Source organism: Schistocerca serialis, chromosome 6 (genome assembly GCF_023864345.2).
Source record: "Schistocerca serialis cubense isolate TAMUIC-IGC-003099 chromosome 6, iqSchSeri2.2, whole genome shotgun sequence".
Lineage (NCBI taxonomy): Eukaryota > Metazoa > Arthropoda > Insecta > Orthoptera > Acrididae > Schistocerca > Schistocerca serialis.
Genome location: NC_064643.1, coordinates 10,579,850 through 10,600,490, shown reverse-complemented (window position 1 = coordinate 10,600,490; position 20,641 = coordinate 10,579,850). Strand labels below are relative to the sequence as shown.

At 40.0% G+C, this 20,641-nt stretch overlaps 1 pseudogene; it reads left to right on the top strand.

The window, feature by feature from the left end:
• Nucleotides 1-20,641, top strand: part of LOC126484186 (molybdenum cofactor biosynthesis protein 1-like) — a 104,864-nt pseudogene that overhangs the window by 26,696 nt on the left and 57,527 nt on the right.

Here is a 20,641-nt window from a genome sequence, read left to right as displayed (position 1 = left end):
CTTCTATGGGTCCTGTGGTAGTAACTGAAGGCTCCATAACAGCTTTGTTCTGTGTGAACATTATTGTGCACTGTCCGCACCCTGTCCCTAATGAAGGTGACATGTTTCAACAATATGACTTTCAGTGTCACGAGGCCAGAATCAAATTCACCCCTTCTGAATCTGATGGAATACATCTGCGATGCTATCAGATACCAGTTCTGCACCCAGAAACCACTGATCTCCAATTTATGGGAATTACATGACCTGTGCTTAGACATGCGGTGCTGCATAATGCTGGGAACATACCTCACATAATGCTGGGAACATACCTGAAATTTGTTGAACTTGTCCCACACAAAATCACTGCTGTATTGTGTTCCAACAGTGGACAAACACATTATCAAACAGGAGGTCATAGTGTTTTGTCTCATCAGTTTATATATTCAATGCTTGAATGAAAGGTGTGCTCTTTTCCTTTTTTCTGGCATTGCGTGTATGTGTAAAGCGGGATGTTCTACCATATGGGCTTGTTTATATGATGGCTGTCAGTATTACCACCTGCACAGATACTAAATGCTCCTTTTCTGAAGACCTTTTATCTTGAGAACACTTTCAACTTTGTTTCACAAATGGCAGCACAGTTTCATGTAATTGTTAAAATAACACTTTCAGCAAAAGATGTGTGCGTTGGAGTGGGGAAAAAGATTGGAGATGTATGTAGTTTAATTTTCATAAATTGTTAAGAAGGTTAACAGCTTGGCATGCTAAGATAAATTCCCACATTCTCTAAAAAGAGAGAAAAAGATTAATTTAACAGAATCAGTGAGGTATACAAATATAACAACAGACTTGTAGAACCATTATTTTGTAGGTTAGATTAGATTAGATTCAGCTTTTGTTCCAAGACCCAAAACATGAGACGATTCTCATGGGTGAGTAACATGCCAGAAAGTATAACATAAAAAATATAAAACATTTGAATACCCTGATCATTTGTCAGGAGATTGTCAAACTAGGTGAATACAATACAAACTGGAACAGCTAATATTTTCAGAATTGGTACGCTGTCAGACTGAAACATTGTTATGCACTATTAATAAATTTATCAAACAAAAAGTACATAATCTTGACTGTTATGACAAAGTGCTCTCAGAACTGAAATCTAACAGACATTCTTATTTAAGCTGGCCTAACAGCCACTGTTAAGATATTCATCTATTGAGTAGGATGAGTTACCTATCAAAAAGTCTTTCAAACTCTGTTTAAACCATGCTTTATCTGATACCAAGTTTTTAGTGGTGTCTTTCTTCCACAGATAAATTGTGTTGTAATGCGAGGTTTTAATGAAGATGAAGTGTGCAGTTTTGTGGAGTTAACAAAAGAGAAAAATGTTGATGTAAGATTTATCGAGTACATGCCTTTCAGCGGCAACAAATGGAATGATGGGAAGATGGTCTCATTTAGTGAAATGGTCCAAATAATTAGAAAGCAGTGGCCTAATTTTGATCCTCTGCCCAATGGGCCCAATGATACCTCAAAGGTACGTGCAGTATTACATATGAACATACATTGAAAATAATTTAATGTTTATGACTTACTACCAATCACAATAATTCTTCACATCTGCTGGTGGTATGAGAGATGGACTGGTTTAGTTACATATTTCTCATCCCATTCAGTAAGTCTGTCCTGGCCTGGGTTTCTCTGCAGCTTTTCTACAACTCTCCCCATTTCCTAAACCTTGACAATCCTTTTCTTTCTTCCCTTTTCCGTCCCCTTATTGTTTCTGCCAGAAGAAGAAGCCACTGGCTCCGAAAGCTTGCACATTTCCATAACTTTAAGGGGAGTTACAAGGGGAAAACATTCTTTTTCACTTTTTCGGGTTTTTACCTGATTATAAAATTTGCAATTTTCCAAATAAAATGATATGTATATTACTTATAAACTTGCGTGGGAAGTATTTTATTTTATTTTCTAAAATATAATCTACACTAGTTGAAAATGTTAAAATTTTTACACGCATTACTTCAAGACCTAATAAAATCGGTAATTTTTTATATACAGGGTAGTCCATTGATCGTGACCGGGCCATATATCTCACGAAATAAGTGTCAAACGAAAAAACTACAAAGAACGAAATTTGTCTAGCTCGAAGGGGGAAACCAGCTGGCGCAATGGTTGGCCTGCTATAAAGCGCTGCCATAGCTCAAACTGATATCAACTGTGTTTTTTTAAATAGGAACCCCATTTTTTATTGCATATTCATGTAATACGTAAAGAAATGTGAATGTTTTAGTTGGACCACTTTTTTCGCTTTGTGATAGATGGCGCTGTAATAGTCACAAACATATGTCTCATAATTTTAGACGAACAGTTGGTAACAGGAAGGTTTTTTAAATTAAAATACAGAACGTAGGTACATTTGAACATTTTATTTTGGTTGTTCCATATGTGATACATGTACCTTTGTGAACTTATCATTTCTGAGAACGCATGCTGTTACGGCGTGATTACCTGTGAATACGACATTAATGCAATAAATGCTCAAAATGATGTCTGTCAACCTCAATGCCTTTGGCAATACGTGTAACGACATTCCTCTCAACAGTGAGTAGTTCGCCTTCCGTAATGTTCGCACATGCATTGACAATGCACTGACGCATGTTGTCAGGCATTGTCGGTGGATCACGATAGCAAATATCCTTCAACTTTCCCCACAGAAAGAAATCCGGGGACGTCGGATCCGGTGAACGTGCGGGCCTTGACAACCAATCCACCTGTCATGAAATATGCTATTCAATACTGCTTCAACCGCACGCAAACTATTTGCCGGACATCCATCATGTTGGAAGTACATCGCCATTCTGTCATGCAGTGAAACATGTAGTAGTAACATTGGTTGAACATTATGCAGGAAATCAGCATACATTGCACCATTTAGATTGCCATCGATAAAATGGGGGCCAATTATCCTTCCTCCCTTAATGCCACACCATACATTAACCTGCCTAGGTCGCTGCTGTTCCACTTGTTGCTGCCATCATAGATTTTCCGTTGCCCAATAGTGCATATTATGGCGGTTTAGGTTACCGCTGTTGGTGAATGATGCCTCATCGCTAAATAGAATGCATGCAAAAAATCTTTCATCGCCCTGTAATTTCTCTTGTGCCCAGTGGCAGAATTGTACATGACGTTTAAAGTCATCGCCATGCAATTCCTGGTGCATGGAAATATGGTACGGGTGCAATCGATGTTGATGTAGCATTCTAAACACCGACGTTTTTGAGATTCCCAATTCTCACGCTTTTTGTCTGCTACTGATGTGTGGATTAGCTGCCCCAGCAGCTAAAACACCTACTAGGGCATCATCATTTGTTGCAGGTCGTGGTTGATGTTTCACATGTGGCCTGTTTCCTTAAATAATGTAACTATCCGGCGAATGGTCTGGACACTTCAATGATGTCGTCCAGGATACCAAGCAGCATACATAGCACACGCCCCTTGGGCATTTTGATCACAATAGCCATACATCAACACGATATCGACCTTTTCCGCAATTGGTAAACGGTCCATTTTAACACAGGTAATGTATCACGAAGCAAATACCGTCCGCACTGGCGGAATGTTATGTGATACCACATACTTCTATGTTTGTGACTATTACAGCAGCTGGCTGGAGTGGCAGAGCAGTGCTAGGCGCTACAGTCTGGAAACGCGCGACCGCTACGGTCGCAGGTTCGATCCTGCCTCGGGCATGGATGTGTGTGATGTCCTTAGGTTAGTTAGATTTAAGTAGTTCTAAGTTCTAGGGGACTGATGACCTCAGAAGTTAAGTCCCATAGTGCTCAGAGCCATTTGAACCATTTTTGACTATTACAGCCCCATCTATCACAAAGCGAAAAAAGTGGTCCAGCTAAAACATTCATATTTCTTTACGTACTACATGAATATGTAATAAAAAATGGGGGTTCCTATTTTTAAAAAATGCAGTTGATATGAGTTTGATCCATGGCAGTGCCATCTACCAGGCCAACCATAGCGCCATCTGGTTTCTCCCTTCAAGCTAGACGAATTTCGTTCTTTGTAGTTTTTTCATTTGATGCTTATTATGTGAGATATTTGGCCCGGTCACTATCAATGGACCACCCTGTAGAAAGCTGTGGATTGCTGTGTTATAAAGGTTAAATTATGTGTTTGTATTGGTAGCACTGTCAAAAATAGTATCGTATCTTTTCATAGTATAAACATGCTTTGTATATCGAAGTGCTAACATTTTTCTGAGGAATAGTGACGAATAGACTGGTAAATCTCTCAAAAAGTATGACTCCAAAATGAAGTGTTTTTAAGAAATGTGGGTTTCATGGTAATAAATTTTTGAATAAAGAGAAACATTGTGTTCAGCATGTGGTGTGTGAAGTTACAGACAATGAAATACTCGCAAACTCATGAGTATCTAGAGAAACACCCATTAGTGCTTCGAAGATTAAAATAAAACATAGTGATAACACAGTTATCTCAAAACAAAACTCATGTAAATGGTAGGTTAGGTTATATTCTGATACATCTACACATCGTAACAGGGGTGTTATGTGAATGTGTGTGCTGTATGTATGTGGTGGGCCAGTTAGTTTACATGAAGACATTGAGGTATCAAATGGACTAGCCAGGAAACTTATCATTAGTTCTGCCAGTTGTAAATATACTCATTCATTTTGGAGTTCTGATAAGTGTAAAGATAATTATTTTGAAATAAATGTTAGGTGGTTTTATGGATTGAGAGCTATTGGCAAAGGACACACTGCAGCAGAAACAATGTGTGTCGTGATGTATATGCCACGCCCACTTTGTAAAATAGACAAGTATGCAGGATTTATTGGAGCTGCTGTGAAATCCACTGCATGTGAGTCAATTAAGGGTGCTGCAAATGAAGCTGCTGAAATAAACGATGGTATGATTGACATATCAGTAGCTTTTGGGGCACTTGGTAGAAGCGCAGCTGAAGTTCTAAGAATTCTGTTGCTACAGTGACCAGTGGTGGATACTGGAAAGCTAATAGATTTCCAGATTTTAACCAAACATTCTTATAAGTATAAATCAGGGAATGAAGAAGGGCATATCTGTGACAGAAATTATGAAGGACAACTAGTCATACGGAGGCCTGTGCAGCTGTTGAAATTTATAATCGATCTGTAAACTAAAGGGGAGTGTGTTACACTAAGTTCTTAGGTTGTGCAGACTCAAATGCATATAACAGTGTAGTAGCCACTCAGCCTTATGGTGAGAAGCTTATCACAGAACTGGAATGTGTTGGTCATGCCCTCCTGGATCTGGTTCATGGTGCAATTACCGCAATGCCCAGTACTCAAACAGGTCATACAGCCATAAACATTATATCCCAGCAGCAGTTGTGGATATCATAAAACCTGTTTACAGAGACCTGGCAATCCTGAATTATTGAAGAAGTGTCTGCATTGTCAGACTCAAAATCCCAATGAGTCGTTCAATAATCTTATAGCGTCAGTGTCATCGTAACTGCCGTCTGCGTCACGTCTGCTGTGCAGCGAGCTATGCTGATTTAAGTATTAACTCTATTTTTCTTACTTGTAACTTCTTCTTCCGTGTGTTTTTGCTTTTAGGAAACTTTAATTGTCGAGTGCTACTAATAGTGTTCCATAGATTTTGTGTTTGTTTTGAATACAGTCAGAGAAAGTCCGTTTAGTCAGCCATAGTGCCAGTAGTGCTAGTGTTTGTTTTCAATACAGTCCAGAGACAGGTAGTGCTATTTTCATTGTTTTCTACAGGAAGTGTCTAGTAACCACAGTTTAGTCAACTATCAGCCGCCTTTAGTGAATTAGCAGTCTAGTTATAAGTTGATTAACTCTCTACAGTAAATTGATTTCTTAAGATGGATAGGATGTGAGACTGCTGTGTACGGACACAGGAGGAGCTGGCCACTGTTCGCAAACAGCTGAACGTGTTGATGGCCGCGGTTAGCCGTCTTCAGGCAGTGGTGAGTCTGGTGCGTTGCATGGTACACCCCAGGTGTTACATGCTTCACCCACTGACCCTGCTGTCGACACATCTTTGCGGATACCGGGCGCGGTTGTGCCACCCTCTTCCCAAGGGGAGTGGCGGGTTCAGCGGCGTTCGCGGCGCACGAGGTGGAGGGTCAGTGTGGAGGCTGGCCGTGTGGCATCGCCCGTTCTGCCTGTGAGTGGACATGTGGCCACTCCTTCAGCAAGGTCCGAGCAGGCACATGGGGGGAGGGGTTTATTAGTTATTGGGAGCTCCAACGTTAGGCGGGTGATGGAGCCGCTTAGGGAAATAGCGGAAAGGTCGGGGAAGAAGGTCAGTGTTCACTCTGTCTGCTTGCCGGGGGTCTCATCCGAGATGTGGAGGAGACCGCGCCGGCAGTGATAGAGAGCACTGGGTGCACCCGACTGCAAATTGTTGCTCATGTCGGCACCAATGACTCCTGCCGTCTGGGTTCAGAGGTCATCCTCAGTTCGTTCAGGCGGTTAGCGGAGTTGGTGAAGGCGGAAAGCCTCGCGGGGTGGAATCTGAGCTAGCTATTTGTAGTATCGTTCCCAGAACCGATAGTGATCCTCTGGTTTGGAGCCGAGTGGAAGGCTTAAACCAGGGACTCAGACGATTCTGCGGAGATCTGGGGTGCAAATTTCTCGACCTCCGCTATCGGGTGGAGAAATGTAGGGTCCCCCTGAATAGGTCACGCATGCACTACATGCAGGAAGTGGCTACAAGGGTAGCGGAGTATATGTGGAGTGCACATGTGGGTTTTTTAGGTTAGAGAATTCCCTCCCTAGGCCCGGCAAGACACCTCCTGAGATGCGGCAAGGTAGGAGTAGACAAAATGCAACAGGGAATAACAATATTAATGTGCTAATAGTAAACTGCAGGAGCGTCTATAGAAAGGTCCCAGAACTGCTCTCATTAATAAGCGGTCACAATGCCCACATAGTACTAGGGACAGAAAGTTGGCTGAAACCAGATGTAAACAGTAATGAAATTCTAAACTCAGATTGGAGTGTATACCACAGAGACAGGCTGGACAGTGAAGGGGGAGGCATGTTTAAAGCAATAAGAAGTGCAATAGTATCGAAGGAAATTGACGGAGATCCGAAATGTGAAATAATTTGGGTGAAGGTCACGGTTAAAGCAGGCTCAGACATGGTAATGGGATGTCTCTATAGGCCCCCTGGCTCAGCAGCTGTTGTGGCTGAGCACCTGAAGGATAATTTGGAAAATATTTCGAGTAGATTTGCCCACCATGTTATAATTCTGGGTGGAGATTTTAATTTGCCGGATATAGACTGGGAGACTCAAACTTTCATAACGGGTGGCAGGGACAAAGAATTCAGTGAAATTTTTTAAGAGCTTTATCTGAAAACTACCTTGAGCAGTTAAACAGAGAACCGACTCGTGGCGATAACATATTAGACCTTCTAGTGACAAACAGACCTGAACTATTTGAAACAGTTAACGCAGAACAGGGAATCAGTGATCATAAAGCGGTTACTGCATCGATGATTTCAGCCGTAAATAGAAATATTAAAAAAGGTAGGAAGATTTTTCTGGTTAGCAAAAGTGACAAAAATCAGATTTCAGAGTACCTGACGGCTCAACACAAAAGTTTTGTTTTAAGTACAGATAGTGTTGAGGATCAGTGGACAAAGTTCAAAACCATCGTACAATATGCGTCAGATGAGTATGTGCCAAGCAAGGTCGTAAGAGATGGAAAAGAGCCAGCGTGGTACAACAACCGAGTTAGAAAACTGCTGCGGAAGCAAAGGGAACTTCACAGCAAACATAAACATAGCCAACACCTTGCAGACAAACAAAAATTACGCAAAGCGAAATGTAATGTGAGGAGGGCCATGCGAGAGGCGTTAAATGAATTCGAAAGTAAAGTTCTATGTACTGACTTGGCAGAAAATCCTAAGAAATTTTGCTCCTATGTCAAAGCGGTAGGTGAATCAGAACAAAATGTCCAGACACTCTGTGACCAAAAAGGTACTGAAACAGAGGATGATGGACTAAAGGCCGAAATACTAAATGTCTTTTTCCAAAGCTGTTTCACAGAGGAAGACTGCACTGTAGTTCCTTCTCTAGATTGTCGCACAGATGACAAAATGGTAGATATTGAAATAGATGACAGAGGGATAGAGAAACAATTAAAATCACTCAAAAGAGGAAAGGCCGCTGGACCTGATGGGATACCAGTTCAATATTACACAGAGTATGCGAAGGAACTTGCCCCCATTATTGCAGCAGTGTACCGTAGGTCTCTACAAGATCGTAGCGTTCCAAAGAATTGGAAAAGGGCACAGGTCATCCCCGTTTTCAAGAAGGGACGTCGAACATATGTGCAGAACTGTAGACCTATATCTCTAACGTCGATCAGTTGTAGAATTTTAGAACATGTATTATGTTCGAGTATTATGACTTTTCTGTAAACTAGAAATCTACTCTGTAGGAATCAGCATGGGTTTCGAAAAAGACGATCGTGTGAAACCCAGCTCGCGCTATTCGTCCACGAGACTCAGAGGGCCTTAGACACGGGTTCCCAGGTAGATGCTGTGTTTCTTGACTTCCGCAAGGCGTTCGATACAGTTCCCCACAATCGTTTAATGAACAATTTAAGAGCATATGGACTGTCAGACCAATTATGTGATTGGATTGAAGAGTTGCTAGATAACAGAATGCAGCATGTCATTCTCAATGAAGAGAAGTCTTCCGAAGTAAGAGTAATTTCAGGTGTACTGCAGGGGAGTGTCGTAGGACTGTTGCTATTCACAATATACATAAATGACATTGTGAATGAAATCGGAAGTTCACTGAGGCTTTTTGCGGATGATGCTGTGGTATATCAAGAGGTTGCAACAATGGTAAATTGTACTGAAATGCAGGATGATCTGCAGCGAATTGATGCATGGTGCAGGGAATGGCAATTGAATCTCAATGTAGACAAGAGTAATGTGCTGCGAATACATAGAAAGAAAGATCCCATATCATTTAGCTACAATATAACAGGTCAGCAATTGGAAGCAGTTAATTCCATAAATTATCTGGGAGTATGCATTAGGAGTGATTTAAAATGGAATGATCATATAAAGTTGATCGTGGGTAAATCAGATGCCAGACTGAGATTCATTGGAAGAATCCTAAGGAAATGCAATCCGAAAACAAAGGAATTAGGTTACAGTACACTTGTTCGCCCACTGTTTGAATACTGCTCAGCAGTGTGGGATCCGTACCAGATAGGGTTGATAGAAGAGATAGAGAAGATCCAACAGAGAGCAGCATGCTTCGTTATAGGATCATTTAGTAATCATGAAAGCATTACGGAGATGTTAGATAAACTCCAGTGGAAGACTCTGCGGGAGAGACGCTCAGTAGCTCTGTATGGGCTTTTGTTGAAGTTTCGAGAACATACCTTCACCGAGGAGTCAAGCAGTATATTGCTCCCTCCTACGTATATCTCGCGAAGAGACGATGAGGATAAAATGAGAGAGATTAGAGCCCACACATAGGCATACCAACAATCCTTCTTTCCACGAACAATACGAGACTGGAATAGAAGGGAGAACTAATAGAGGTACTCAAGGTAGCCTACACCGTCAGGTGGCTTGAGGAGTATGGATGTAGATGTAGATGTAGACCAAAAAATGTTTTTCTTGTAATGAAGACACTAAAGTGGGGGTGAGTCATGCTGTTATTGCTTTTAATGATGGCAACATTGGTAGCGTGAAAGTGCTACAACATATGGGAATTAATTCTGGAGCAAACTGCATCAGAGAATTTGAATGGATGGACAAGGTTTGCAATGGTAAAGCACTATATGCAGCACAGTTGGCCACTACGGAGTCCAGAAAGAAGAAAACAAGAAAAAACTTAAAAAAGGTCAAGAGGATGATATACAGTATGGTGCAGGGTGCTTCTGAGTGACTAAAAATAAAATGTTAAGCATATATTGAGTTACAGTCTATTAAAACTTTAAAAACTCTTCTTGAAAATTTAGATTTTCTCTTGCATTTTTCCCTAAATCTCAGAAACTACTTCGAGTAGCGAATTAAAATTTTCAGGGAGTAATAACATACGTATTCTGAGTCTTCTGAACTAAAAGAAGAACATAATATTATGCATAAATAAAATTATTTAGAATAACATACAAAAAAGTACACAAAATTTTAACTGTGTAATTAAAAAATTGCATTTCCAAAAGCAGTGGCTGAAATGCAATTATTGTAAGACTCAGAACATATAGTTTAATGTCCTGTAAAAGTTTCTTGTCAATGGCTACAGTTGTTCCTGAAATACGGGGAAGTTAAGTCACCAAATTTAACATTGTCAGGATAGGGCGTTCAAACTCCCCTTAATGCACATTTTCTCCTTCCTCCACTTGGTGAGCAACACATTTATAGTATTTACACAACAGCAGTAGCTATTTTCTTACAATTTCTTTTTGCAGGCATACCATGTGCCGGGCTTCAAGGGACGTGTGGGATTTATTACCTCAATGAGTGAACACTTCTGTGGCACGTGCAACCGTTTACAGATAACAGCTGATGGCAATTTGGAGGTGTGACTCTTTGGGTATTCAGAGATATCTCTCAGGTGAGTGATGAAACATAGAATAATCATGTCCAAGTGAAAATTCATGCGAGGAAACCATAAAATTACTAGAAGACTGACAGACTGATCAGTATTTTACCTTCAGGAGGTGAAATTCCAAAACTTCTTATAGACACATTCGTTCCTCTTGTCCTCACGTTAGTCATGGAGTCTGAGTGACCTTTGAGACCTTCAGAAACTTATCCCTCTTTCCTCTCTCATGAAGGAACTGATAGTTCCAAATGCTGAGTATAGAATAATACTTTCAAACTGTTTGCCATGCACATTAGGTATGTGGTTGGTATATGGAAGAGATAAACTGCAGTTAAATCCAGCAGGTATGAAATGAGTAATCTTTTCTCGAAGTTTTCAGCTTGCACCCTCCTCCCTCCCAGACATACAAACCAGATACCTCTAGCTAAATAATTTGTGAGTATATATAATTTGCCTCTGTCAACATCATGTTACACTAACCTATTTGTGAGATTAAATTAAAGGAAAGTAATCAGAACTGGAAATTATGTAAAGACATTTTTGGCTATGTCCCTGTGTTGTATTAAAGTTAACATAGTATTTCTGTCCATGTGATGGTAACTATGATTCGCCAGCCACCGTTGCCGAGCGGTTCTAGGTGCTTCAGTCCAGAACTGCGCGACTGCTACGGTCGCAGGTTTGAATCCTGCCTTGGCTCAGATGTTAAGTCCCATAGTGCCCAGAGCCATTTGAACTGTGATTCATGATTATCAGAGTCTATATGTTCCAAATAAAAATTGGAACTTCATGTGTATAAATGTACAAATTATTAGACAATGGGACCAACAACTGACACTTTTAAATTGATGACTAGACGAAGACTTGGCGATAAGTTTGTTTCAGGACATGGTAAGGGGGGTGAGGGGTGGGAAGAATCAGCTCTCTCTTTGTGAGCATACCAGAAATCCTTTATCAACCGAAGGTAAAATAAGATATAAAAATACAGGGTCAAACAATTAATTTAAGTATCTTAAAAACCAAATGACTAATAAAATTGGAAGCTAAGAAAAGTAAGTTCATAGTAAGTTGGTGTGAAACACAGGGGGCTGCAACATATTGCCATTGTTGTTTGACTTGTCTATCAAAGAAAAAAGAAATGGATCAAAACAAAATAAAAGTGAGAATGGAAATGTATCAGAAGAAAATAGGAATAAGCAAGGAACATATTCTTTAATTAAGAAAAAAAAAAAGACATGTGAGGCAGATGTTCCTACAATTTTATGTTCAAAGCACAGCAGCCTGTGAAAGCAAAATATTTATGACATTGAAAAAAGAAAATCAGTGAGTGAAAAGTGTGTGTAGGTGAACTGTGGTGAAAGACTGGATATTGGAACTTCTGTTATGCTGCCCAGTATTAGTTGACTTGGTAGTAAAGGAGCAAGTTTGCAAGGGCAGATAACTGTTTGGCTACGTAAAATAGAGTGGGAGTATGGAAAAGCTAGTCCAAGATAGGATGAAAAAGATAACAGCAACTTAAAAAATGAACCCCATGAACCCCATTCCCATCTAGTGAATGCAGTGGTTGACAATATCTTGTGACATTCACCTATAAGGCTCAAACAATAATTGCTAAATAAAAATACAAAATGTTGACAAGACTGTATCTAAGCTGTCACTCTCTTTTGAAACAAGGGTGTTTAAACCAACAAACACGCAGGAAAGCATGGACAACTCACACACTAGAGAAGGATGGGCAGTATCATTGAAGGAGTGAGCATGAACCGTGTGGAATATGTGTGGTACAAGTAAAAAAAAAAAAAAAAAAAAAAAAAAAAAAAAAAAAAAAAAAAAAAAAAAAGGTAATGATAGTAAAATTCCAATCCCGGGAGCGGAAAGACTTACCTTAGGGGGAAAAAGGACAGGTATACACTCGCACACACGCACATATCCATCCACACATACAGACACAAGCAGATATATATATGTCTGCTTGTGTCTTTATGTGTGGATGGATATGTGCGTGTGTGCGAGTGTATACCTGTCCTTTTTTCCCCTTAAGGTAAGTCTTTCCACTCCCGGGATTGGAATGACTCCTTACCCTCTCCCTTAAAACCCACTTCCTTTCGTCTTCCCCTCTCCTTCCCTCTTTCCTGATGAGGCAACAGTTTGTTGCGAAAGCTTGAATTTTGTGTGTATGTTTGTGTTTGTTTGTGTGTCTATCGACCTGCCAGCGCTTTCGTTCGGTAAGTCACCTCATCTTTATTTTTATATATAGAAGTTTATTATTTTATTTACCGGTCTTGCAGTTTCCTTGATTTCTTGCAAAGTACAGTACAATGAAAACCTACCATATTGCATAACAAGTAGATGAGTATAAACTTCAGAATAGCATCATCGCCATTAAATGACCTATGTTTTCTTTACTAACAAGAGAAGGGACAGAAGCAATAAACACAAAATCAGAACTGCTTTTGCTTGATTACAGCAGGGACAATAATTTTTAACATCTACATTTACAACAGATCATATTTACAAAATGTTTTCGAAATTTGCTCTGTTTGCTCAAATGAATGTATTGCACTGCTCAATAATTCATTTACACTCAACCCCGACTGCTGCACGTGCTGTGGGGTGTGTCATCTGGTTATGTCATATGTTCAGTGTTTCTCACCAATTTTTGGGGTATTTTGAAATGTACAAAAAGGAAAATGCAGAAAGTTATCACATTTTGCTGCACATTACCTGCGTCACAGAAAAATAATGTATACAAATCTTCTCAGATTTGCCACTGAATAACTTTGTCCAAGCCTCACAATATTTCACCAACACAACTGTTCGTCATCTTCAGGTAGTGGTGGGTCCTGTCATCACTGCTGCAAGATGTGGCTGGTGATATTCGCACAGCAGAATTGAAATTTGTCAGGCTAGAAGCAGGAGTACGAATGTGTGGACAGGCACTCCCAGTTGGATGTAAATGCCATTCATAGTAGCCTTCTGCTTATGTGTTGTGGGCAATGACTGCACTTCTGGACACTCGTGTGGTTAAGAGCTGAATTAACTCTCTGCAAGGTACTGCATCAGGTCATACATCGGAGGATCTGGTTTCTACTGTTTTAATTTCATGGCAGTCAGTGCTGGATTCTGGGCAGTGCTTAGTCAAAATTCCATATTCCTGTTGGTAAGATTGCCCACCGTATGGATACATGCCTCATTCTTAAAAACACAGTCCTAGAGTGATGATGCTGAGGATAAAATTTCAGTCCTCTTGGGAAACGTGTGGTGCCCTGTATTCAGGCAGTGCTCTGCTACCATTAATTTACTGGGTGGCATTTTTGTCAGCGCTGTTGAACACAGTGTTCTTGCACAATGTGAGGTGTCTGCCCTATATAAGGTTTCCCATAATGGCATCAGATCTTATATATGATCTGTGTTTTCTAAGGTCAAGATTGTCTTTAACTGAACACAAACAATTCCTTAGTTTTGCTGGTAGACGAAAAACACACTTGATTCTGTTTCTCTTAGCGATTCTTTTAATTTTGAAAACATGCCACTGAAATATGGCAAGAAAGCCATTTGCAGTGCTTGTCTAAGTATCTTCATTTACATCCCTACACTGAACTTGCTTTGCTCAGAACACATTGCAAATCTGTTTACAAGAATAAACATTCTGCTGGAACACTGTTCTTAGGTGTTACAGTTCACCAGGCCGACTGTCGGTATCTGAAATCACGTGTGCTCTATGTGCCAGGGAGTGTAAGACACTACCACATTGTGCAGGGTGACGGCAACTTTTGGACCCCAAATATAACTCTGCGTGTATCAGTTTGCAGTAGAGACTAAGCCCCAGTGCTATGTCAGCTTTTCTTCTAACCGTGACATCCAGGAATGGTAAGCTGCTATCTTTTTGTACTTCCACAGTGAACTGAATATTCAGATGGAGCGAGTGCAAATGCTGCAGGGACATAGGTAGTGTCTGTATTATGTGGGCCACACCACAAATGTCTCTTCAGCATTCTGCCAGAAGGAGGAATGTTGGATATTTACTAAGGGAAATAGAGGATCTCCCATGGGAACACTGTCCACTTGATTAAAGTAGTTGGTGTTATATAAGAAATAGGATGAGGTATGCACATGTTTAAACAGCATCACAATTTCTTTCTCAAACTTGCTGCTAATAACCTCTAATGAGGGCTGCAGGGGCACTTTTGTAAGTAATGATATAACATTTGAGCTAACTAAAAGATCTGAAAGTTCTAGTTTAAGCATCTTCAGGTATTCTATGAAATCCTCTGAATTCTAAATATGATGGTCATAGTCATCCACATGATAAATTTCAAAGCTGTCACGTGGAAATTGCCAGTTGCATCTTGCAGCAGTGATGGTGGAAATCACCACCACCTGAAGATGCCAAAACGTTGTGTCACTGAAATATTGAGGGAGGGACTTGCATAATGTTATCTGGTGGGAAACCCAAAGTGTTTTTGCAACAGATCTATTAGGCAAGCCTGAAAAGTCACATATACTCCAAGCAGTAAGTACCTGTTATAAAATGGTCACATTAGTGAGCTTGGCAATTAATTAAGAGTTTATCAATAAATTTGGCTTCATTTTGCAAGAAATTGTGCTGTGTTCCAGTACTCCCTCTTCAACAAAACTAATGTCAGTTTCTGCTCCACCTCTTCAGCCCGAGATCCTATGTATACTCTTGAGCATTTGTGTAAGATACCTGTTTATTTATAAAAATGAAAGTAACTTCTATCATGACTTTCCCATTCTTGTCCAGTGGGTTTGTTATCCTGCTGTTGCCTACTGCAGACTACAAGATTACTGTTGAAGATTTCTGCAAAGTTTTTCTTCCGTTTTAGTGTACCAACATTTCACTGTGTGGTAATTGCCTGGTACTGTTTAACGGGTGTTTTAACTGTTGTTTCAGAGATGCAATACGAAGCAAATGCAGTGAGGATGACTTGCTTGCCATGATTGGGGCAGCAGTGAGAAGAAAGAAGAAACAACATGGAGGTAAGATACATTACAGCAAATGTAACTCTGTAGATAGAAAGAAAATTTCTGCTTAACAAGTCATAGCAAACATAAGAGCAAAATAGAATGAAAAGCAACAGTGATAGAACCTGTGTTTTTTGTGTAAACTTGGATTTAATTTTTTATTTAGTATTCATTCTGATTAATGCCCATTGGTCAACAGTATATTTCAGCCCTAGAATTTGGTTCTGCAAGGTCCACCAGATAACCATATATGGCTGTTGTAACTCCTTTATTGGACTTCAGAAGTTTTCCAGCAACAAATCTTTTTTTTTTTTTCTTTCTTTCTTTCTTTTTTTTTCTTTTTTTAAAAAAAGCTAAAATGCAGAAAACATCATAAAGCAAACACTCACAGAAAAGCATCAGTGTCCTTGAAACAATGGAAACTCCAGTAGGAATATCAACAATGTTGGAAAAGACAGATTACTACTTACTGATGAAGGCTGTGGCTGAAAGCTTTATGTAAGTGTCTTTTAATTCTGCCCATCTGCAGCCTAAGGTATCTTCTTTATGGTAAGTAACAGTCTGTCTTTTCCTTCATTATTCATTAGTGTTCTTTTTTTTTATTGCTGTTTAGCAAGCATCGTGTGGTATATAAGGGATGTGAATAGCGTCAGATGTTGAATCATCACTCTGGAGGATATGAAGGTGCTGCATATTGGTGTGAGACAGCATTATCTGATGAGAGTTTGAAAGAAACCTCATTGTGGATGTCCATTTGGTCCCCTGGTTAAACCTTGCAACATCTGTATTTTTGGAGTATTTGGATCTGACAGTGGCCTGATGTTGGAAAGTAAGGGCTTACTCATCATCAATGTTCCAGTTGACTACATCAGACCACTACAAGGGAGCATCACTGTGTAGTGTACTGAGTACATTGTAACCTGTTCACGTCTGTGACTGCCATCTGAGAACAAGTACAGTAAACTCTCGTGCAGCTACACTTTTGGCTAGCTAGATTGACACTTGACAAGTTTCAATTTGCGTGCACCTGGAGCCAAGCATTTGCTGGTGTTTTTTGGCAATCTACTGCTAATCAGTGCACTGGTGCGTGTCAAAAGTCCAAGTATCGTCAATTCGTGCATGTGTTGGTTGAAGCTCTAGTGCGTTTCTTATTCGTATTGCATGGTTTCATGCCACTGCCATCTATTGGAACTCCTTGGAAGTACAGTACATACAGTATTGTTCTATGGAGCGCAACGTAGGCCTGTCGAAACTGACAATTAGAGTGCGCCACCTAACACTTTCCACTTGTTGTCGGTACATCAAAGCTGAGTGTTTAACAGTGAACGTACAACACCCTGTTGTGTTGCCACGTGGGCTTGGGTAGAACAGAGGAAATGGCATAGATGTATCGAATGCTTTCATTTGATGGCTGCCACAGCCTGGTTTCAAAAATCAAAAGTTTGTCAAGTGCATCTCGAGTGTTGTCAAGTTGTGCATTTGTGTGTTTCTGATTTGAGGTTTTGTGCTCCCACTATGTGCCTTAAAGTGTCCAGAGATAAAAGGGGCCAAAAACCATAAAGGACTCAGTCGAGTGTCTGTAAAAAGAACACTGAACGTGACTACGGGCACGTAACATAAAATGAATGTGATCTTGTTGGAAAATGATCATCACACTTTGCAGAGAATTGATGCTGGTGAGCCACCCACAAAAGTTGCTGCAGAGTAGGAGTACAATTACTGATCGGAAGACAAATCGATCAGGAATTGAAAAATTTTTGTTCCATCCAAGCATTGGGCAGCGCAGTGAAATCTTGAAAAACAATGAGAAAAGGTGCACATCCTCAGTTAGAAGAGGCATTATTTTTGTGGCACGAATAAATAAGAGCCAAAGGTGTGTCAGTTTCAGGTCCTCTAATTTGTCAAAATGAGCTAATGAGCTGATAGAAGGAAAGAAGCAAGAATTCCTCGGAAGTAATGGCTGGCAGGATCATTTCAAGAAGCAGCATGGCATCCATGAAATTGCCATCAGTGCCAAATCATTATCTGGGGATGAAGCTGCTATGCTGATTTTAAGAAGAAACTGCACACAATCATTGACAAAGGAGGTTATACTGACAATCAACTTTACAAATGTGATGAAACTGGGTTGAATTACAAAATGCTGCCAACGAAAACCCTTGCCTCTAAAGAAGAAGAAATGGCTTCCAGATACAAAAAAATCAAAGAAAGATTTACTGTCCTCGCTTGCAGTAATGCCACTGGCAATCATAAACTGTGTCTTACTTTAATTGGCAAATCCAAAACACCAAGAGCATTTAGACACCAACCAACCAGCTTTCCCACTGAGGTACACGAATCAGTCTTAAGGCATGTATGAACAGTGCCGTGCCATCTTCAGAGAGTGGTTCCAGGCAGAGTTTGTTTCAGCTGTAGTAAATTACATGGAAGGAAAAGGACTTCCTTGAAAAGCGCTACTTCTTGTGGACAATGCTCCTTCTCACCCAGGTGATCTGCAAGATGGGGATATCAAAGTTGTATTTCTTCCACAAAATGTCACATCTCTATGTCAACCGATGGACCAAGGTATTCTTGAGGCGATGGAAAAACATTACAGACACAAGATGCTGGAATACTTAATAGGTGTGATTGATGCTGCAGATGATTTTGTGGAAGCTCTTAAAAAAATTGATGTTTTAAGTGTCATTCATTGATTGCTGAAGCTTGGAATCTAATTCCTCCAGTTCCTCTTGTTAGGTCTTGGAAAAAACTCTTAGATCGTAAGGCAACCTAAGTGGTGGGAAGGAGGAGACAACACCGAAACTCAAGCTGACATAATTTTGGTGAATTTACTGGAGAAGCTGGTTGTAAAGACACACACTTCGAAGACATTGAAGAGTGGATGGAAAATGGCATTTTTTCATGTGACTGAGGATGAAATCGTCCAAATTGTGACCGATCATAAAGCGTTAGAAGACTATGTTTCTGATGATGAATCAGAGAAAAATATTCCTCACACATTCTGTTACGAAGTGATCCAAACTGCCCTGGAGTACATCAGCCAACAGGAGGAGACGATTTATCCTGAAATAGTTTGATTTCAACGTTGGAGATGTATTGTTGCAGCAATAGTTTCTCAAGCAAAAAAAAAGAAAAGAAAAAAAGACATTCGTGACTTCGTTACCAAAAAATAAACTCTAATGAAGCATCCTAGAACTTCTATGTCCATAACTTAAAAAGTTCTTTTTTTTTTTTTTACTTTTCTTGAAAGTTCCTCTGGACAGACTTTTCGTTCCTTTGAGTAATCTCTAGATTTGTTTCATAATTTTGTTCAGTAGTTTATTTTTTATTCAAAAGAGTAGGTAATAAAATTAAAACTCCTGTTTTTTCCTGCTGCCAAATAAGGGAGATTTTTTCTGTAAGAATGCAAAATAAACGAGCTTTGTTATACAGCATTTAAAAACTTTGAGTTTTCAATCATAGTTTGGTGCCTTTTTAACATGTCAACACAATTTTTTCAGTAAAAAAGTGTAGGGTTATTTGCAACCATATCAGTAATGTTTTACATACCCTACGCACGTTTTACGATCGTATTTCGCAATATTGACGCAATTTGGAGTGTTCACATGTGAAAACAGGGGGACTTTGATTTATCTGGAATTTTCGTTATCGGAACTGACCACCGTCCTGATCATTTCGGATAAACAGGAGTTCACTGTAATAGTCTCCTTGCAACATGCTGTGTCATACAGCTAGGAGCAGCCAGACTATGGAATTGCCGTCCTGCGCATAGGCTGCCATTAACACCCAAGCAAATGACTGCATGTGAAGTGGTGCCATGATCAAGAAGTATGGACTGCTAATGAATGGCGTCACATTATGTTCACTGATGAGTCCCAGTCCTGCACTGCTCCAAATGACTATCGTGGAGAAGTTTGACAGTGACCCGGGGAGATGGGGAGAGGTCCCATTCTTCCACATTTTGGGGGGGGGGGGGGGTGGGTCACAAAGGATTTCCATGGTGTGGGGAGCCATTGGGTATGACTTCAGGTCACGGCTTGTAATGGCCGTGGGAACGCTGATGGTACAGCAGTGTGTAATAGTATTGTGGTGCTATTTTTCAACAGGCCGGTGCTTGTCCACATGTAGTATGTGTCTCTTTAAATTGTCTGTGTGATGTTGATATACTCCTGTGGCCAGTAAAATCCCCATATCTGTCCCCGATATAACATTATGGGACCAACATGGACGTCAACTCCATCCCACTGCCTGTATCCATGATTGCAATGTCCAGTTACAACAGTTGTGGATCACCTTTCTCAGGAGGGTATGCAGCAGCTTTACGACATCCTCCCGCACTGTCCAGGCCAGACAGGGTGCATTGCTGTATTGATAAGTGGGCTCAAACTGATAACTTCTGTGTAAATTTGACTCTGTTTTGTTATCACTGAAATAACATCACATACCCTCTAAATTAGCTATGTTTCAATTTGTTTTCTCCCCACCTTCTGAGTGTCTCACTTTTTTTCAAGCAGTGTAATTTAAGACAGACATAAGAATATGAAAATGGGATGGCATATCACATTGCTATTCAACTATGCCCCGAAGAAAATTGTAAGATAATGGAGAAGAGCAGGTGCACTATTACACTGACTAGAACGTAAACTTAAAGATAGAATTATATTGTGTAACCTATACCGATGACATAATACTAATTGACAAAAACATCACTGATATGCTAAAGCAATTTGAAATATTAAGGGAGCAAGCTAGGAAAATTGGACTACTAATTTCACCTGGAGAAAAAATTCTTGGCTGATACCAAAATGGCACTGGGTGAACTTATATAGGCAATGACATAGTATTCGGTGTTAAATAGTTTAAATAATTTGGTGAAAAAGACCACTGAACATCATAATGAAAAGAAGGCCATAGAATCCAGACTTCAGAAAGTACAAACTGTCTCTCAGTTAACTAAAAGTATTTTTCCTGGAACTCTAAAATCTAACATTGTACAACAGTGATCAAATTAGAATTTCTTTATGCATGAGAGAGACTCTTTGTCCAACAC